Source organism: Notechis scutatus, chromosome 2 (assembly GCF_049901735.1).
Source record: "Notechis scutatus isolate UNSWTSFEM ecotype Mainland chromosome 2, rNotScu1.2, whole genome shotgun sequence".
In the NCBI taxonomy this organism is placed as follows: domain Eukaryota; kingdom Metazoa; phylum Chordata; class Lepidosauria; order Squamata; family Elapidae; genus Notechis; species Notechis scutatus.
Genome location: NC_142010.1, coordinates 57,708,997 through 57,731,408, shown reverse-complemented (window position 1 = coordinate 57,731,408; position 22,412 = coordinate 57,708,997). Strand labels below are relative to the sequence as shown.

At 36.3% G+C, this 22,412-nt stretch overlaps 1 protein-coding gene and 1 long non-coding RNA gene across 4 annotated transcripts in view; one reads left to right on the top strand and one right to left on the bottom strand.

The window, feature by feature from the left end:
- FBLN2 (fibulin 2) overlaps positions 1–22,412 on the top strand; it is a 152,010-nt gene that overhangs the window by 8,163 nt on the left and 121,435 nt on the right. The window contains exon 1 of one of the 3 annotated variants that reach the window (XM_087954817.1): positions 7,148–7,216. The exons of the other annotated variants lie outside the window; for them this stretch is intronic. The gene's annotated coding sequence lies outside the window, so the exon portion shown is untranslated. Of the gene's footprint in view, positions 1–7,147; positions 7,217–22,412 lie in introns of those variants that run through there. 3 annotated transcript variants of the gene reach the window in all.
- The window catches only part of LOC148132032 (uncharacterized), a 124,573-nt gene that overhangs the window by 24,803 nt on the left and 77,358 nt on the right, over positions 1–22,412 (bottom strand). The window lies entirely within an intron of this gene.

The window sequence follows — 22,412 nt, the reverse complement described above, 5'->3', positions numbered from 1 at the left end:
ATTTAAAAAATCAAGCTTAATGAGTCGAAAAGTAGGGGAAAACCTATTAGACCCAACAAGAACGGGGCTTAGGAGATGGTTAATGAAGCATGCCCTAGTTATGCAGCATGAAATGTGAGAGTTACAAGGAAAGTTGTGGGAAGAAAAAGAATATTTAGCCATGGAGAGACATGACACCTTCTACCCCTGCCAGGTTCTCTGGTAATTACAAAAGTTATAAATCAAATTTAAAATGTGCAATAAAAAGGAGAGATAGTTAGTAGCAAGCCACACATTACTAATCTGGGAAGAAAAATGCTAAGGTATTCTAACACAGGTATAATTCTGTCTGAAATTTGTAAAAAACTGTTTCTTTTTAAACATTCTTCTGCTCAAATTAATTTTCTTGATCCCTAAATTGGCCAGAGCAAATATAAAGATTTCAAATAATTTGGGGAACCCTATAATATGAGGTTTCCAAACTCTTTCAAATGCTGACAATTAAAAAGGAGAAAAGAAAGCCCCTGGGTTGTAGGGTAGAATGTTTTTTTTTTCTTTGCCTCGGGACAAAGACTTGTCATGTTCATTCTAAGCATTAATCTTCCAGGGACAACTTGAATCCTGGGGAACATAAGAAACATGTCTTTCTAGTGTACCTGAGAAAACATGATTCATGCTGAGTATTTTTATTGCCATGTCAGATGCTGCTGTATCCATGTCTTAGTGAGACAACATCAAAATAGCAACAGAAGAGCTGACTAGGAAGGGACAGGGTAAAGTATTTCCTGAGCTTGAAATAACAAAAAAAGATATTTTCTTGCACCAACTTGTGATGCCCTCTCTCAGATGGCAAGGTTGTGGGGATAGAACAGAAAAAGATATCGCCGGAACATATTTGTTTCACTATTATTGTAAATATGAAAAGGTCTAAAACCACCAATTAGGGGAAGAAAATGAAAGCTTTTTCTTGTTTATGGAGATTCTCAGTCAGCCAGGTCATGGTTGTCCTAAAGATGATTTCTTTCAAAGGCAACTTGTTTTGCTTGAAGACATTTTACTTCTCCTCCAAGAAGTGAGAATCCATAACTGAAGAAGTTGCTTGGATGAGAAGTGAGAACATCTTCAAGCAAAACAAGAAAGTCCAGTTGCCTTTTGAAAGAAAGCACTTTTGGGACAAGGCTTTTTCTTATTTGGGGGAGTAGGCGTGGGAGCTGACATAAACATAAGGTTGAAAATTAGAATAAGGAAAAAGTAAAGAAATGATAAATTAGAGAGGATCATAACAAGATTAAAAGTAACAAAAACATTGGAATTCTTTTTCCCTCTCCCTTTGTCATCCAGAAGAACTGCCTGAACATATTCTAGCAGAAGAGCAGCAACTCTATACCTTTCCCAAGCTCTCTTTGCTAATAGAATTTGCAGAGATGATAAAGCTTAATGATTAAGCATTCATGCCAATATCAGATAATCCATTATACCATTCAACCTTCTCCTCCTGCTCACATTTTAAATACATATGGAATAAAGCTGCAATATTAGGCAATATTCTGCCAAAGCCAGAAATGCCAAAAAGCCCACTGAAATACTAGATCAATCTGAAATGTTTTAAAGTGATTTGCAGGCATATTTTTTCTGGTCACAACTTTGCATCTATTTCCAGATTCAGTTATGAAATCAACTATGATTCGGAAATGTGATCAACTTCCCTTCACATTGAACCTTTGTGTAGAATTCACATAGCTTTTTTAGGTTGACTAGCTCTTCTAGGTAGACTAGCATTTTATTCTGGAATGAATCTTCCAGATCTCTATAGGAAGATCTGAGTGCAATATGAATTCTTCAACGAACAATATTAGGAATACTGCCATTGAGATATATGCTGTATCTGACCTTGGAGATAGTCTATAACCATCATGCCTAATAGGACTTGGTATGGCCTACTTTTCTCTTAAAGCCATCCAGATCTACATTTCATTATACTGAATTGTACTTGGAATAAAATGCGGATGTTTCCTGTGAATAAAGGCTAAATGGGTTAGAAAGAATTCCAAAAGGTCCATACTGAATCTCTCTCTTCATTTTTCTTAGATTTATTTTTCTTAGATTTTATTTATTTATTTATTTATGTTTGATTGATTTTTTTAAAAAAATTGGATTTTGAGACCTTCTGATTCCACAAAATAATTTATAAAAGAATTTAAGAAAGGAATATAATTTCAAGAACAAGAATGTATAATTTAAGAAAGGGTTACTATAACAATAGCATTAGTTTTAAAAATCACCAGTGGCTTCACAAACATTCTAACCCAGGGTTTGAGAAACAACCGTGTTTTAAAGGACTTCCAGAATATTTGAAGAGTTGGAGCCAGTGGTAGGATTCAAATTTTTTTACTACCAGTTTTGTGGGCATGTCTTGGTGGGTGTGGCAGGGAAAGGATACTGTAAAATCTCCAGTCAGAGGTTGTATTTGGCGGTTCTTTGAACTACTCACAATTTCTGCTACTGGTTCTCCAGAACTGGTCAGAACCTGCTGAATACCACTTCTGGTTGGAGCCATGGTTATTTCCAGTGGATACTGTTCTAGAGATCAGGCAGGATGCCTTGTTTAAGCTTCCATCTTGCATCTGTTTACTTATGGAGGGAACATAATAGAAAAAAAATCTCTGTTCTTCTCATGAATTTGCTATGTAGTTAAGAACACAAATGCACTGAAGCACTGAAAAATCCAACTTGCTTTTTGATTCAGGAATTAACTAATCTTTTTCCAAAATAGTTCGGCATGAAACAAAATAAATCATAATAGCTATCTGACAAGATCAATTAAGTTACCCACGTCAGCTGCAACAGTAGGGTAGAAATGCAAAAAATGCAAAAAAAAAAAAAAAATAGGTACCAGGAAGAGTTTTGAGAAAAAATATTTTTCAAAATAATCTGCTATTTTTATATAATGTAAGTTCTTCCCTCTCCTATATAACATTCACACACATCCACATCCACAAATACATATTTAATAGACTTCATGTAACAGATGACCAGGCTTAGTCTAAGGGAGGGATCAAACATGTCATTTGTTTGGGATCACTACCCTCCCACAAGAAACCTAAGACAATTCATCTGTGAATTCCACTGACTCTTTTCTAGCACCAATTTCCCTGGACTGTGTACAATTAGCATGAAATAAACTCATAGTACTTATGAACTCTAGCCTAGCTCCTGGTTTCTTGCACCTGACACACAGTATTATGGATTTAAGCTAAGATTTCGACTCAAGTCCCACCTATAGGACATTGTGCAAAGTCCCTTAAGCTCCTCCAGAAGGTGGAAGGAAATCCACATTCTCTTTCCAAAAGCAACAGTCTCAACAGGATCAAATGCCTTTGCACAAATTGAAAAAAAACAACACCTTCTTTCTTTAAAATGGAAATTCTTGGTCCATATCTTAATGTGCATATTTATTTGCATTAGACTCATACCTATATATTTGTTACTAACAATTCTAGTACTTCTGGATTATCTGATGTGAACCAGAACATTTCCTTAATCTAGCTCACTTGCTGTTGTTTTAATTTTCATAGATTTCAAAGACACTTCTCCTTAATAGACTCTGTCCGAGGAGAGCTGAATTAGTTTGTGGTAACAAAATATCCAAGGAGTCTGCTAACATCTTTTCCAGATAATGCTTTTTATAAAAAAGTAAAAAGATCTTTAGGAAGTGAACTGAGTTAATCAATGATAGCAGACAGGAATCTTTTGAAGTGAGCTACAGCTCACAAAAGCTTATACCTTTTAGTAAAAGGTGTTACCAGACTTCTTCTGATTTTTGTACTTACCGTATTTGCCGGCGTATAAGACGACTGGGCGTATAAGACGAGCCCCAACATTTCCACTCAAAATATAGAGTTTGTTATATACTCGCCATATAAGGCGACCCCCCACTTGGAGGCATGTTTTTCAGGGCAAAAAGTCATACGCGGCAAATACGGTTAAGTTGTAACACTTGGGGTATTCTGGATATAATTCTTGATTGACACCCCGCCCTTTCCCCCAAACTTACAAAGCCACCAAAATGCTTTAGAGAGGCAGCTTCGCCTTTCTCAGGCTGGCACTCAATTCCTCTCCCTTTCTTTGTGACACCGTTGAGCGATCTGCTTTTTCAGGGGAAAATAAATAAATAAAAATAAAACTGGACGAAAAACAGTCGAGTTGTTTCTTAATATCTTTCCACCTCCCCAACCAATTTGTCTCCAAGGGTGCACCACACTGATTGCGACATTAATTATTTCAGAGAGAGAGGGGGGGGGAAGAAATCTTTGCTTCCTACTGTGGCTTTTTCCTGTAATAGTTAACCCCAGTGTATGCATTTCCTGTATACTCTAGTTTTATGTCTGCTTTTTATTCTCTGAGCGTCCTTGTTCTCCCTTCACTTTAATCCTCTCTTGCAGCTGTTTGCAATGTAACATTTCCCTCCAGGTGTCTCTCACTTTCTTTCAAGTGAAAGCCTTCCTAAATTCCATTTAATGTAGTTTTTATTCCTGATTCCATTGCAAGAAGTAGTAAAATTGCCCCTTTAGAGCTTAAAATTGCAGTAGTAGAAGACACTTCACAGGACTGTACTATTCTGGTTTTTTTTTTTTTTTGGTTTTGTTTAACATAACAGATTTTTTTTTCAAAAAAGTATTTATATCCAGGGTTTGACAAAATATTCTGAGAAAAGCTTTGCATATTAGGGTAGTCAATTTTATTTTCTGAGACTACTTTGATAGCAGCTTATGGGGCAATAATGCTTGAAGTACAGTGAATAATGTTGGTGTAATATCCTGTACATGAGGTAGGGAAGAATGTATAAAATATTCTTTTCTGATTCCTTGTATAGCACTCCAGTCAATGGAGAAGCGGTCCTTATTTAAAGCTTCATTAAGATATTTAACCATGACTTGTTGAACAAGGAGCGTGACGACTTCTGCCTTTGTTATTTTTATTTTTTGGTTTAGATTTTCAAAGCAGTTGTCAAGATTGTCTATAATAACACGATTCTTAATCATAAAATCCATACAAAAATAGAAAAACCTATGCAGGTGTAGCTTTCAAAATACAACCATGACTGAGCTCAAAATTTCAATTTGCTAAGTAAGGCGGTTGTTAAATGAGTTTTGCACCATTTTACAACCTTTTTTACTCCAGTTGTTAAGCAAATTACTAGGTTGAATTATATGGTCATTAAGCAAATCTGACTTCCTCCATTGATTTGCTTGTTGGAAGTTAGCTGGGAAGATTACAAATGGTGATCACATGATCTCTGGACAGTGCAACTGTCATAAATACATACCAGTTGCCAAGTGCCCAAATTTTGATCATGTTACCATGGGGATTCTGCAACAGTCATAAATGTGAAAGCAGTCATAAGTAATTTTTTCCAATGCTATTGTAACTTTGAACGGTCACTAAACAAATGATTGTAAGTCAAGGACTACCTGTACAGATTAATTCAGAGACCTGGCAAGACAAAAGAGTGTGAGATTTATGCTAAGTGAGACTGTCTGAGGAAAGCATCTGAAAGAAGGGATGGACACACCTCCACACCCACATATACCTATACCCTGTTCCTTTCCTTATTAACCAATACTCCTGGGTTGAAAACTTTGAAGAAGCCTCTTTGAAGAGCAACACATAATATACAGGTAATCCTCAACTCTCAACTGTACCTGTGCCAGGAATTATGATTGTAAATCATGCTGGTCTTTAGATGGATTTTCATATGACCCTGCCCAATTAATAATTTCTAGCAGAGAAGTGACTTGGTCAAAGTAAGCATTACAAAGGAATAGGACTTTGTAATCGATGGCCACGTGTAGAACCTTTGTCTCTCTCCATCACTTCAAATGTTCCTGGTTTACTCATTCTATATGGAAGAGATTGGAGATCTATAAATGGAAGGTCAACGTATCTGAATTCTACAAACTAAGCAAGATGATAACAGGAATTTAAATTTTGTTTCACCATTCTTAGCATATTTTTAACTGCTGATTTTTATTGTTAACTAGCTGGCTACCCATGCTTCGCGACAACATTATGTGATTGGGCTATGCAGGAGAAATCCGGTTCACAATCTGTTGGCTCAGTGGTGGTCGGTGATTGAAACACATAAGAGAATATCGCTCCTGCCACCTTGAATCCGGAAGCAGTTCCATAGGTGGAAGGTGTAGACATTTTGGTGAGGTACCGATGTTTAGTACTGTAAGTAGCCCTAGACCACTCCTGAGCTGTCCAGTACCCTCTGATGTTCTGCTGTGGAGAAGATGACTATTACATCAATATATCTCAGTGTGACGCAACGACCAAGGGTCCTTTCAAGAAGACCGTGTCTGCTGCTGACTTTTACAGCTACAGGATAATGGAGCGTGATGGCAAAGAATGCTACCTCCTGTTGTTCCGCAACCTTGTGAGGCAACTGGCAGTTTGGGGAGTAGAACTCCTTAGCATCAGACCATGTTAATTACTGCATTAAGAAATAGTAATGATCTGATGGTCATTTCAAAAAATCCTTTCTTAACGAGCTCCTAGGAGCCAAGAGGAACATACGTGCCAAATTTCAAGTTTGTAGACTTTACAGTTCTGGATATTTTGTGATGAGTGAGTGGTACTTGGCTTTTATATATAGATTAGGGGTCAGTGAAGGCAAACAATTATTTAAATAATCCTATTGATCTATGACGCAAGCAAAAATCTTCTGAAATTAAAAAAACCTCAAGGATATATTTAGTTTATTCCTTAAAATGGAAGTCTTGGTGAGTTTATACACCTACCAAATTACTATAGTACTTCAGATATGACTGACCTTCAACCCACTTTAAGACCTTCAAGAGAATGGTTAGCATGCATGCAGAAATAGGAAAAGGGTTTTATGAACATCTAGATGATGACATTTATTTCAATGTATTGTTTTTTTTTTCTTTTAAGATTTCACAACTGAAGGAGCTGCTTTTAATTTTTAGATTCCACCAAACTAAAATAATAATAATCTGTTATCGTGTTGGTGCTTTCTTTTGTTGCAAATTAGAGGGAGGTAAAAGAGAATTAACCATATCAGAGGCACATGGTATTACCCTACTCATATTACAACACAAAATCTGGGCAGTTCCTTTGGACAGGGCTGGGAAAAAGAATTTGTGAGCAGAAAGGAGGCAGAACAGCAGTAAGATAATTGGAGACAAAGATTATAAGAAGCTAACTTTTACAGGTCTGTAAATCTACCTATTAGTTGCAGCTAAATATTTCTGGTGACTAAGCATGCTTATACATGGTTTACCATTAGTTTTCTAACATGTGCTTTGCTGGTTTTGATTCTATTTTGTTTTGCTACTCTTTGATTCTGTTCTCAAAGTTTAACTCTCAGCCTTTCAAATTAGTACTAGTTTTATCTTTGGCTTGACAAAATTTTAAAGCTGGATGTAACAGGATTTAAGCAGGACACTTAAATACTGAGCTCAAACTGCAGCTATGTTGCACAAAGTTTCCTTGCGGAATATTTAAGGATTTTTTTTCTTGAAAAATATATTATTACATGTCTCTCAAAGTTTAGCTCTTTGCAATTGGAAAACTTTTTTTTGCAGATGCTGCTTCTGGCTTTTTAACTCATGAATTAAAGAACATTTTTACCTCTCAACTTTAGCTAAAAAGTTTGTTATTCTTAGGACAGATCAAGAGGGAATTGTGATTCAGTGTGGCATGTTGAATGCAAGCCATATGAAGCTGTGTCAAGTTAAACCTCTATTCAAATTGATGGTATGTGTTACAGAATATCAGAGAATAATGCAAAGTCTCTATACCAAAGTTTTCCTCCCTGCACAAACTTCTTTTCAGTTTCTTTATCTTATGTGATGGAAAAATGCCTGTAAGTGTTATATGTAATATGTGCAGACTTTTCAGATCTCTTAAGGATTTTTGCAAACTATAAAATGTTTAATGAGCAAATTTTTATTGTTTGCTATATAGTTAATTATAGAAACAATTGCCCCTAACTTCTTAATTGGTTCAAATAAACAGTGTTTTAAAATGATACATTCAGATGCTCCCCACCCAACAGATAATGGGTCTATTTTAAAAATAAATAAGAAAGTGAGCTGTGTTTTGCTCCAAGCATCTGTCGTTTTTAAATAAAGGATTACATTTTCTCTAGGCATGTGATAGAATGTAATTTGCATAACTCCTAATAACAGTACTGTACTCATAAAAAAATGCATGGTCGTGAACAGTTGGTGCTGAGCAGATTGTAGTCTTACTCTTGCTTTCAGGCCAAAAAAATGGTGTTTCTTTTTAAAGGAATATTTTGATGAATAAATTCTTTCCAACCTTATACTTCTGTTTTGGAACAGAGGTTCTGTCTCCCTACCCCTTGGCTATATAGAAGACAAATGAAAGCCTTAAGAAAATTTAGTGAATCCTATTGTCAGTAAATCATGATGTCCCTGAGATAAATTTAAAATGCATCTGAACACATTTTTGTTTCCATACTTACCTAATTGATACAATCTGCTTAGGAGTGATGACTGGCAAAGTTTTTATGTACATAGTGAAGAAAAAATGCAAAAGGGGTATTTTGTTCGTCCAGATGTAGTTTTTAAACATTTAATATAGCAATATAAAGTGATTAATGACATTATGATAATGGAGATGATAATGTTGAAGCTGCCCTAGATTTAAAAGTAGTTTCTGTTGGCAATAGCTTCTCCAGATGTTACTGGAAGATCTCTGTTTCTTGTGGAGAAAAGCCAAAAAAAAAGAAAGAAAGAAAATTGAAAGGCATGCTTAGGACAGTAGTTCAGACAATTGGATGTCTAGGAAGAATAAAGTTCAGAGAGAAGATGTTTCTACGGGATAGGGGCAAAACGATGAGAGCGCTGTTGCCCTTTTTGTACATTGCATGGACCTATGAAAGAGAGAGTGCTTGTGTCATAATAATGTGATGTGATTTCATAATTTTGATGTGAACCTTTGGTCCTTTGGATATCTGTACAGTATAGATAAGCCTCAAAGACAATTCTGGAAAAGAAAATAATGCCAATAGTAAAATGCACAAGATCCCATCTATTATTTTGAAATGCACAGCCAAATGTTAGGTTTCAACATTTAACCAAGGAATCAAACTGTAGCTCTTATTAAAGGTGGGTTTTCATAATAGTAACAGAATGTAACCCCAAAATCAGTAGCCAGCACAAAAGATACCAGAATGTGCAGGCTTTATTAATAATAAAAATGACAGAATAAGGCACAGAATTGGCCCAGAAGTAATCTCACATCACAGAGGTCACCTCTTTAATCCTAAAACAAGATACAATTTAACTCAACCATAAAGATATCTCCTGCTTCAGGTACTGCTTCCTCAAGACCATTCCATCAGCGGACCCTATTATTATATTTCCATATTGTCCCTTACCTTATAGTTATAGTTGATGAAATTGTCTAAACACATTTATTTATAATATGTGAATGGTTTCTGATATTACTATTACTTTTTTGGAAACATGGTAGTTTAGGCAATTTTTTGGTTTTTGATGAAATGTTCTCAATCTTAGACAGGTTACACCCACCTGTAAGGAAGACTTAATAATTCTATGAAATAAATTAAATCTAATTAGAAGAATCTGAGTTCTGTTCTTTACAAACAAACAAAAACAACTAAAGCAGAATTGTTAGGTGTACAAAATAGTCTGATGCTTTTCCAGGAATTTGGATTGTATACACCAACTTTTTTCAAAAGGCACTGTGAGTCTTAGACGTGTTGATTTTGTCAGCTAGGTGAAAACAGCAGGTAATCAAGGACTGGAATGCTAATTGTTGAGAGTAGTAAAGTGCAATGACTGCAAAAAGCTGACATCTGCCATAAGCCACCAGTAAAAGAAGATGTCTCTTTTTATACAAATACTACCAAATGAACAGCACCATGTGTGATCTGGGCCCAGCCAATCTTGGATAGAATTTATGACCATCCTCATAAAAATTAAGAAAGATGACAATGTTTGTTCAATTCACAGTCCTACCTGTTTGCACTCCTAGAAACAAAGCACTAATTGAAACAGTAATTGTACTTGAATTTTGTCAGATTGCTGTGGCAGCTGGCACTCATCAGTGAGGTTGGAATAAAGGGCTAAATCCCTCTTGGTGGAACTAATGGTTTGCTACTAATTGTACTTTATAGTAACATGTAAAAATCTTCAGAGGTGTTGGGATTAGCCAACTAGCCATATCTATTCAGGAGCTCTGCTGCTCTGCAATTTTACACCAAGCACATCTGGAAAGTTGGAGGGACTGGTCTCAGGATTCTTAACTCTGCCTTTCTATGCTTCTCAAGAGGAATTCATTGTTCAGAATAGGCAAAGTCATCGTCAGACTCAAAATGCAAATGGTTGTAAGTCAAAGAATATGTGTATTCACTTGTGTTATCTTCTGTCAATGGATTGTGCATAAAGTGCAGATGGCTTGACCATTAGCACATCTTGTAATAAACAAATTATATGTTCTCTTGTCTAATTCATCTGTGTTTATAATTTTCATTTTCTAGAAAATAATTAAGAGTAGCTTGCTTTCAAGTGGAAGAAGAATGGGCAAAAGGAAAAGATTCATGTGCAGGAAAACTGTTTTTTTATATTTAAGTGCCAGTTCTTTGCCTTTTAATAAATTTGTCTTGTCTCCACTTGAACAGGCAAATAACACATATAATTTATGTAATTGACTCTAACTACACTGATAAAATATTTGCAGAATTAGACCACAACGTTATCCTTTATTGATTTAAAACCATCTTGATACAGAATTAGTTTATACACAAATTATTATAGAAAATACCACAGCAACTTCCTGTGGTAAAAAAGAGAATATAATCTGTAATTATCAAAAGAAACCAAAATAGGCATTCTAATACGGTTCTGGGTTAAAATGGAAACAAACTCCAAGCTCATTAAGGACTTACCTGACATAAAATTCAATGGCATAATCTGACTATGTGTGCATAACCTATCTGAAAGGCTACTGTTTGAAGATAAGTGCTTGGAAATGTTTTGATTCCATATATACTGTATATATGTAAATTGAATTGAAGCTACAATCAACTTGTGTATGTCTCTTATCATCCAAAGTTTGGTGAATTTAGCACAAGACTGAAGTTTACAGATTTTCTTCAACCTGTATTTTCTAATTGAATCCATCACTTATTTGCTTATTATATTCAAACATAATATTTTCCCCAGCATATAACAATCCGCTTTGAAAAGTGAATCAACTTTAATAATTATTTAATTTATATAAAGCCTGCTGCTGTTTAAACAAAAGCAAAAGTTAACCTTGTTTTCTATTTTCAAAACCTAAAAAGTGATTGATTAGATTATATTTCAGTCTGCCATTGGTATCCCATTAAATACATCCAATAAGATGATTTAGCATAATAAATCTTCCCCTCATTGCATTCTTTTTTTTTTTTTGCCTCTAGAGGTGAATCTTATGTATTTGCTGCATCTTACGTATTTTATGAATCCTTTATTCATCTCTCCTTAGGAACACTTTTGAAATGTAGCAAAACATAGAATATTTTCAATATTTCCTGATTTGGAAGTTTTTCAAGGACACTTTAAACTACATCTTTGCCAGAAGATGATGCCTATACTGTGATTTTAAGAATACACTCCAGTCCTAAGTTCATTCTTAAAAACCTCCTATGTTGAAATGGTGCCAAACTAGGAAATTTGGTTGCATGAACAATTTCATCATACAAAATTTGAACAAAGGATGGTAAGACCGCACTTGAAATACTGCATCCATTTTTGGTCACCACAATGTAAAAAAGATATTGAAACTCTGGAAAGAGTGCAGAGAAGAGTGACAAAAATGATTAATGGGTTGAAGGCTAAAATATATGTAGACTGGTTGCAGGAATTGGGTATGGCTAGTCTAGTGAAAAGAAGGACCAGGAATGACATGATAGCAATGTTCCAATATTTGAGGGGCTGCCACAAAGAAGAGGGACTCAACACATTTTTCCAAAGCACAAGAAGGCAAGATGAGAAGCAATGGATGGAAACTGAACAAAGAGAGAAGCAACCTAGAACTAAGGCGAAATTTCCTGACAGAACAACCAACCAGTGAAACAACTTGCCTTCAAAGGTTGTGGGATGCCCAACAGTGGAGGCTTTTAAGAAGGGACTGGACAATCATTTGTCTACAATGGTCTCCTGCTCCCCTCCTCCAGGGGGTTGGACTAAAGACCTGTCAGGTCCCTTCCAACTCTGTTATTCTGTATTCAGTTATGCTGCTTTTGTAATTACGTTATTTAGATAACAGTAAGAAACAGAAATGAATCAGAATAACTTCCTGCGGTTTCTGATTCAAATTCTTTCCTTGGCACTTTGGTATTTAAAGGAATATGTAAATAACCCATCAAGGCCAGACAATATGTAATTCAGGAAATGATCAAAGATACAGTTTCAAAAGGTTACACTTCTGTTGCACTTTATCATATCAAAAATGGACATCATAAAAATCTAGTTACTCTAAGGTGGGAGTTACTGTACTGTGGAAAGTACGTGCCAGTCCAAGGCTTGCTGAGGTATTCATTCTTCTAGCAAGACTATAGTTGAGCCTTATAGTGAAATGGATCTTCTCTGTTCTCTGCATTGCAAGAAAGCAACCATATTGTCATCCACTGAGGTATCTTACAACAGATAAATATGTGGATACTCTGTTGGATCTTATCTCTATTATCCCAGGAAGGATATCTGATTCATTATTGATGGCTGACTACCTGACAGCTAAATGTAACAAATACAAGTAGCTTGAGGAATAAATCAGTTTCTTCTATGGTTGAATTGCTCTGAAAAGTGTTAGTTGTCACTCAGGAGAGCTCACTCGTGAATTACAAAGAGAAGACAAAGAGGGTAGTACAGGGAGAGATTACATTTTTAAAAGTGCCTTATGTACCTTTGCCTGCATTACAAGATTACCAACCAATCTGACAATAGGTATGATTGACAGACCTTCCTAGGGAAATTGAATATTGTTCAATAGTCAGAGAGTATTTGGAATATCAAAGGCTAAAATACATTTATAGGAGAAGATTATCAGTAGTGATCAGTTGTGTGCTCTCAAAAATATGGAAAGTGGTAGAAATAGCTGGAATTAAACTGTTGGAGACTGATATGGAGGCAACAAAATATGGCCCAATTGACATGTTACTGGATTAGCACAGCATTTAACTATTCATCATAGAAATTCTGTTGCTTAGGTAATTTATTTTCCCCCACATAGACTCTTAAACTAAAATTTATTGTGACACAAATGTTCTACAATCTCTTCAGAATTTATTTTCAGCCTTGAATCAATCCTGTGCCTTGTTTGGGAGATCTGACTAAAATAACACATGAATTCACTTGGTTTAATTGTAAATTCAGAGGAGACAGAAAAGAATAACCTTGAGTATGGAGAGCTTCAACTGTATGTCAGTGTTAGATTTAGATTATTTTGCCTTAATTTAGTATTATAGTAATTTAGTAATGTAATCACAGTTGGCTTTAAGGGGATCTTTAGAATATTAATTTATCAGCATTGTATATCATATAAGATATTTTGATACATATTTGTTACAAATATCAAAATAATATACTGTAATAATATTGTAATATTATTGTAATAGTGTAAATTTTAGAATAATATAATAAAATAATATATAAAACTCTTTCACCTCCTTGTTCTAATAATTTAATCAATTTGATTTTTGTGTAGTTTATCTGGTGATACCTGTGTGTATGTATACACACACACAGTGTGTCATTGGGATGTTTGAAAGATGTGTTAGCGATGAAGAAATCATTGGATTGGCAAAATAGATAACTAATTCTCCAAATTATTTCTGTTTTCTAGCAGAACAGAACAACCTTTTTAGTATTTGCAATATTAGCATTCCATTCTCCAATTACAAGCAGCATAAATTTGGATAACTGTCATATTAAGGGCTGTCCAGGTCCAATTGACCAATTTTTGCTTATTGATTATACTGTATCCAAATACTACCTTTGCTGTATCTTTTCTGGATATGAAAGCAGTGGCATTTTTTTTTTTTTAGTTTTTCATGTCCTGAGTAGTAAACAGTTTGGTCTTCTCACTGAAGCTATCCAATTTCAGTCCATTTCAATTCACTGATGCCCAAGATGTCAATGTACAGTCATTTCATGTAATCGTTCACTGTGTTTCCCATGTTCAAGCTTTATTATGTCCCATGTTCTTTAATTCTGGGTTTGTACTTTGGGACTTTCCTGCACTGCACTGCAATATCAACAACTAGACTTCCCAAAGTCTTTAATTTAATTGGATCATAAATGCCATTAATGCTCTGAAAAAAACTCAGTACTTTCTCAATAACATGTTGAGTTCCATCTGACCTAAGGGGCCTATCATCCAATGCAATGTTGTCAATCACTTTTAGCTTGTCTATATATGTGGCTTCCTTCCTAAACCCAAGAGTGTTTACTGTTGCTTTCTCCTACACAGCATGAAACAATGCCTTTACCATTGTCACTAAAGTAATCATCTGCCTCTACCATCTTTCTACATCCCAGTTGCCTAGTATAATATTTTAGCTTTGCAGCTGAGATGATCTTTGAGCCTTGGGTGATCCAGAGAGTGTGTATATCTTTGGCATGGGCTTCTTTGCTCTTCCCTCCAAGGAATACCTGCCCCTTCCCAGCACCTCAGGACTTGAAGAAGGCTCCAAATACATCCACAGTTAAATCCTCACCAGCTTCTATGGCTTTTATACGAGAAGGCTATCAAGTCTTTGTTTTATAGCTGCAATTTGCTCTTTCTGTCAACAATCTCATTCTTTCTGCGTTCTCCAAATTGTACTCTGCGGTCTCATTTGTGGCGCACTCAAACTTCTGGCTGAGATGATTTATATCTTGGGCAATTTTATTCACTTCAGGAAGAATACACCAGGTAACTATCAGAAGAGAATAATGGTGAGGATAAGAGAAGGGCCATGTGAGCCTTGGGCCCAGTTCAAGAGTACATCTGATTTTCCATCATTGGAAATATGTATTTAATTTGAACAGTGTAAGGGAGAGGAAAGGAAGGTTCTCATGAGAACTGCCCAGATGTATGATCTTTTCAGTGACACCTTCCCCCAACCAGCCTTGGTAAAACAACTGGCTATTCATAGAGCCTGGGGTAACATTCAAATATATTACTAAGAAGCACTAAAAAAAAGAAGAAATGATTTATTTAATACAGCTCAGTCCAAAAAACAATATTTCTAATGGCAGAAGAAAGCTATTCATTTTATTTGCATGCTTTCCATTCTCTTCCAAAGATTATAGCAAAGGAAGCATGGAAGGCCATTGCGCAGAGATGAATCAACCTTGTAGCCTTCCAGAAAACAGATACAAAGAGGTTAGTTTGATGCCTGTCAAAGTTATCAAATCACGTAGGGTTCATGTTTTAAAGGAACACGGGAATATATGAAATACTGCAAAAATATCTCTGCTGAACTCTGTTTCTTTTACTCAGCGCTTGAAGTTCTGAAAAATTAACATGGGCAGATTTGCAAATTAAGGCATAGAGACAGAAAGGGGGGGACAACATCATTTTTAATGGTTTTTTATGGTTGCTAGTGGTGACATGTTCTATTTTTTTATGATACTATTACCAGCCAGCATCTGATGAGCATCAAATTACAAAAGATCAATATTTTCCATTTTTTCCTCATGATTTCTTTGGCTTCTGCTCCTCATCCTTTTTTAATCCACTTTGTTCATCCATTCTTGTTTTTTTTAATCATTCTAATCTTCTTAAAATTTAACGAACAGTAGTTAACATGATTTTACAGCTTCTGTTACCAGTATTTGTGTTCAGGTAGTTGTCATTTATCAACCACAAGTAGGACTGGCAACTTAGTCATTAAGCAAAGTGGTCATTTAGTGAAATTGCAACTGTGCTTATGGTTTTCTTCAGCTTTCCTTTGCTTTACCAACCTGTGAACATTGTAAGGGTTTGTAATGCAAGGATTGATTGTAAAGCTTCTTTTTTTATCCCCATTGTAAATGAATGGTTGCTAAATGATGGTGTTTCTGATGCCAAGTAGTATCATTAGTTAAGGACTACACGTATTGTAAATCATTGGGAATATTTATAAATGCAATAAATGAAGATGTGATTATTAACAGTTACTATTATTTAGCAATAGCAGTTAAGGCGTTAGACTTGGAAGAGGGAGAGCTAGGTTCTAGTCCATTATCAGCCATGGAAGCCACCGAGAAACTTTGCACCACACATTCTCTTAGCCCAAAGTGCGTGTAGGATGAGTAGGGAAGACTGTCTCTTTAGCTGCCCAGTGAAAGAAAAAGTGTGAAGCTAATAGACAAATAAGTAGTCCGTTAAGTATGAGCTCTAGAATATATGAAGAAACACTTGATGTTAGCAAGGTTATCAGGTTCTTTATGCTATATGCTTGTCATTTGGAGTTTAGAGTCCATATTTGACAGCAATATTATTAATAGCAAGTTCTTGGTAAATAGTGTTTTGACTGCTCAAGTTCTGGGTAACTGGGAAAAATATATAATACTTTTCTTAAGGGATACTGTGCCAGTTATCCACAATTAAGAGAAGCAGCAATTCAGTGTAAGATCAAACCCCAACTACAACTCTGTTCTCTGATAATGAGACCAGAGAATTAAACTTGGAATAAATTACACCACATCTGTTCAAATAACTGGGTTTCAATGCAGTGCAATTCCTATCAGATGCCTGGTCAATTGGGCTTCCTAAGGCTTCATCAATACGGCTTTTAAGAATCATGTTCATTTTTCCGGGCTCTCCTCCAAATTGGTGCGGTTGCTGTGCCCAGCATTTCAGTTGTAACTGAACTTTGATATTTTGGAAGGATGTTTTAGCTTTCACAGGAGATTAGGTTTTGTTAATGCTTTTTTTCCCTGATTGCTTGCTTGTGGTAAGATCAGATTTTAACTCTATAAAGCAAAAGCTCAGTTCTGATGCACATGGTTTTAAGACGAGAACAAAGCTTGTAAAGGAGTGCCTCAGTTTGACAAAAAAAAAAAAAAAATAGCCCAAATGACTACAGTATTTCATTTTGTCTGGCACAAGCGATTTTGAACACAGTTGCAAAACATCATTGTATGATGTTTTGTTGCTTGATTTTGATCATTGATCAGCCTTGAAAATTTCAACAGAATTATTTAGCAACAACAGTTTTCAAACCAAAGCAGGGATCTGTTTCAAAGCAACAGGTTGAAGCAGATGGCTGCGAAGTGTTTTATGGCCTTTCAAAGAGGGTTATCGATTGAATGGCTTTTTCTCTGCTTCTGGGATTGTTAACAAAACTGCTGCCATTTTATTTCTATATATGGAGAAAGAGGAAGGAAGGCTGAGTGGTATAAGGAGCTTGCTGAGTGCTGGGTAGTAAATTTTGTCACTATATTAGACTCTACGTCTGCCAGAGTTCCTTTCAGGGGCTAGGTTAAATACAGCTGTGAGTCTACTTTGTAAGCTCTTTACTTTCTCAATGTCATCAGCCTTTAAAGCTGGTTAGGAGAAATGTAGTAAGAGAGGGATTTTCTTTGTTCACTTACTTCTGCACTAGTGTTGCCAGTGCACTGGGAATTCACCTTAGCTTTCTACACATTGAATAAAGACTCAAAGCAGACTAGTTTGGGAAGCACTCTTGGATTAACTGTTTCAAATGTGGATGAATGGGCACCTCTAAAGGTCTAAAAAATGAAGAAGAAAAAAGGTTTCTAGGCCAACACTTAAAAGTGCTAGGCCAAACTTTAGGCAATATCAGACTTATAAAGTCCCTTTTTTCTATGTCAGTCTCTTTCTCCATGACTTGGACTCATTGTCATATTTATACCAGATTGTGATTGCCACCTCTACTAGTATAAGTTATCTGTCAGAGAATATTATCAGTGAACCAGGAGTGTCAAACTCAAGGCCTGTGGGCCAGATCTGGTGCACGGCCCTCCGAAGCTCCTGCAGCCCCTCTGCCAGTGAAAATGGAGCTTGGGGTGGGGAGGTCGTTGTGGCCGAAAGCAGAGCCTAAGCTGCCAAGTGACGTTGAGCTGGCTACCCCTACCCTGCCCATGCCCCCCCCCCCAGCCCTCCTGAGGTCAAACACAACCCTTATGTGGCTCTCAATGAAATCAAGTTTGATACCTCTGCAGTAAACTACTACTGAAGTACTCAGGTCTTGCGAGTATGCCAGGGTAGGTTTATCAGACCTCTGGCAAAAGGTGGAGATGTCTTCTTTGTCCTCATGTCTTCCTTTCAGAAAGCATAGCCTTAAAATCAAATATTGTCTACCTGTGTGTGCATATGTTTTAGTGTCTAACAAACTTACTTTGCCTGAGCAGCTTTTCTCTGTGTGGGGCAGCACTTCCTTAAGTGCTACCCATAAGTTAACAAGCTCTGCTCTGAGTCTTTAATTAGTTGATTAGTAGCCTCCAGCCAGCTTGTCCTGCTGCATGAAAGGACAAGACCTTAATCAGTTATAGACTGAAGGCTTTTGCCTCTTAACTGGCTCTGGCACATTCCTGCAATTGAAAAAAAAAGTCTTTCTAATGCTGGTAAAAGAAATCTTTGTATGTAGGCTTAAGTACATTTTGTCTGCAGCTTTCTACTGTAATGTTCATAGTGGATGCCAAGAAATTTAAACAGTTTGTGTTTCCTTCCATTTATTCTGCTTTCTAATTGTCTTTGTCTTTCTTTGCTTGTTCAAATATCTGATAACCCGAACCAGGGAGTACTTTCCAAGACTGCCAGTCAGATTTGCCCACCAGGAGTGGAATTCAAATTTTTTAACAACCAGTTCTCTGGGTGTGGCTTAGTTGGTGGGTGTGGCTTGGTGGTCATGTGACTGGCTGGGTGTGGCCAACTCAACATCACTCACATCGAGGCACTCATCTCCTCGCCTGGCCTCTCATGACTGTGGGGATGCTGCAACAGTTGTAAGTGTGAAAAATGGTCATGTCACTTTTTTCAGTGCCACTGTAACTTTGAATAGTCACTCCACACAAGCAAAGTACCAGCAAAGGAGGAAAAAAAAAAAAACTCCAGAGAAGTTCCTGAGATAGGAAGTCCAGTCCTGCCAAGAATGTAATAAGGGTCAAGGGAGAGGCAGTTTCTGTGAGGGACACCAGAATGTTTCCTTCCTGCCTTCCTTACAGGATTAGGCCAGTAATTTCTTCTAACAACCGGTTCTCCAAGCTGCTTAGAATGTTAACAACTGGTTCTAGCAAATAGGTGCAAACCTGTAGAATCTCACTCCTGGTGCCAACCCTCCCAATACTCCACAATTCATTTTGATCAGACACACATGAATTACACAATCTCAGGAAGGTGTCAATCATTCATCTGCATTTTGCTAAGTATCGCTTGGTGGTGGAGCCCACCAGCAGAGGGCAGAAAATGTAGCTTGAAAATACAAAATATGACTTCCGGTTTGAAGTCTCTTCGATGACAGACAGAAATCCACGATTGTGCATGGTTTCGGGCTGGGCTTGCCGCTGGAGCGCCCCGAGCCGGCTGGTTTCAGGGCTAAGCCACCCCATAGAGGTGGTGAAGAAGGGGGAGACTGTCAGCAGGGTTGAGGAGAGCTGCATCTCTCCTCTTCAGCTGGCCATTATTCCCTCTCCCGAAGGCGGTTGCAGTGGTGGTCAGAAATGGCCACCACAAAGAAGAACTCGACCGGAAAAGAATGTGCAGGAGGAAGATAAGAAGTGAAAGTTTTGGCTGACCGGGTTAAATTGTAAAAGCAACAACTAAGGAACCCTGGAATTTAAACTTACAAAAAAATAACATCGCTCCCAAAGAAGAGTCGGAAGCAGCGAAGGAAAGTGAAAAGGGAAAGGTTTGATTTTTTTTCCTCTTCCCTTCCCTATACTGACAACTAAGAGACTTAAATAAGAAATCAGAAAAATCCGCTTTGACATCAACAAGCAATTAAGCTGAAAATAAAACAAAATGTCAAAGGAATAATAAAGATTTCTGGACACTAAAAAATTTTTGGGTTTTCATAAGCAGGAAGGGAGAGAAAAAGAATAAGGGCAGGATCTGGAAGAGGGAGGAGACTGCCTGGAATTAAAAAGAATCTACAGTAAAACTTCAATAAGACTTCTAAAAGATACATTTTGACTGAAACTTTGTAACTAAACAGTAACCCCTGGAAGAGAAAGTGAAAGAAAAGAGCAAAAAGAAACAGCCTGCATGTATTTGGATTATTTGGTGATCGTTGGATTCTTGGTTATTACATTTGAATGACTAAAATTAATCGGGTGGTTGTTTAAAAATTTATACAATGGCATCACTTCTAGATGAATTGAAAATGGAGCTTAAAAAGTACAAAAAAGATGCACAAGAAGGGAAGGGTTCTTTTGGCTTTGTTTTTCAATTCTTAGAAATGGAGATTTGGAACTATGAGAAACAACAAGAAACGTCTGTAAAACAAGAAGACCGGGACAAAGAAAAAGCCATCTTTAATGAACAAGTAATTTTATGTGGGGAAGAAAAAGGAAAGGGGAAAAAGAGAATGGAGAATTTAAGACTTAAAAAAACAACCAAAGAAAAGAAAAACAATTCAAATAAATAAGTATAATACTGGAAAGCAACAGAAAAGGGGAATACAGAAGAGAGAAATAGAGGTAGAGAGACAAGGGGGTAAAAAGGGGAGAGATAAGAAGAGAGGGAAGAAGGAAAGGAAAAGAAGTTACAAAGGACCAGAACAAGATATAGAGAAACAGGACCTATTTAAAGATAATGGGTGAAAATTTAACTGAAAAAGGGATTCTGTAAAGGCACATAAGATTGTATTGTTATATTAGTAATAGAAATAACTTTAGAAAATTTGAAACAATGTATGATTAAAAGGAGGGATAAAATAGTTAGTGTAATTTAGTGAAATGTTTGTTAATAAAATAAGTGAAATAAAATAAATGGGTAAATTGAATTAGGAAGGAACGGGAACATTTTAATTAGTCAATGTTTTATAAAATATAAGTGAAGGGGGGGAATTAATGATGGAAAGCTTACAATTGTTCCCATAGAAGTATGATATTTAATTGAAAAGTAATGGTAAAGAAGTTAAGATTTTAATGAATATTAACATTATTGATAGAATTGAATTGGAATGGAATGTGTTGTTTTAATTACATACATTTATATTTTTTTCTTTTTTTAAGAATATAGTGTGTATTTTAAGAATGTACCAAGCAGAATCCGAATGGAAGTTATATATTATATTGAATGTTATAACTTTAGGGTATATATTGAAGCCTAAATAAGAGTTAAATGGATAAACTTAAATGATTTAAAGGCGTCATACTCCAACTACAGGAGAAATTTTGTTTAATGAGAAAAGATAATAGATAACTGAAACAGGACAGACAAAAAATATAAATATAATATAATGATTTGAATTGAAATGAGATAATTAAAATAAAATTGAGAAAATTAAAAGAGGGGAGAAGCTATGCTGAAAATGTAAAATAGTAATAAGGTATGGAATAGAATATAAAAATGAGCATGAAGTCGAATTTGTGTCTGTACAAAGAAATGTAACGCAGGATTACGCTACTTTCAAAAAAGTTGTTTTATTTGTATTTTTTTTTCTTTGTGAAAACTCAAATAAAATTTATATAAAAAAAGAAAGAAAATACAAAATACACCCCATCTGCAAGGGTGGGCTTCTAATGACTGGCTGGGTGGGTGTGGCTGGGTGTGGTCATATGGCTGGGTGAGCATGGCTAGGTGGTCATGTGATTGGGTGGTCATGTGATTGGATGGGCGTGGCTCAGTAGTCATGTGACTGGGTGAGTGTGACCAACTCGATGTCGCTTCTTTGCCCCAATTACCTAAAAAAATATATATACCAAAAAGTTGTATATTATTTCATGCATTTAATACTTAAATAAAAGACTGGGTGAAACCAGGCTTAATAGCAGTGACTGTGAGAGGGATCTTAAAGTCTTACTAGAGTTTCTGCTGAGTTATGTGATTCTTATTATTTGGGAATTAATCTCCTTGGAGGCCAGGCAGGGAGTTTCTACTGGCTATATTATTTGATTTTCTCAATGGCTCTCCCTTGCAAGTGCTGAATGGATTGTTTATCTAGCTTGCAACACTTTTACAAGGTGTGAAATGCTCTTGGCTGAACACCCGGAAGTTCAATTAAGCCTATTAAGAGCTTTCCCTTGCTGCTTGTCTTTCTGAGGTTGTTGGGAGCTCTCCGAGTCCCTGAGAGCCCCCAGTAGCCCACCTGCCCACCTGTCTTTCTAGCTGTACATCTATGGCTAGTGGAAGGAAAGCCTGGGAATAAGCAAATAAGGAAGTGGGTTGGAGTGAACAGATTGAGTATAGTCGGATCCCTCTCAAGCAACACTTCTTTT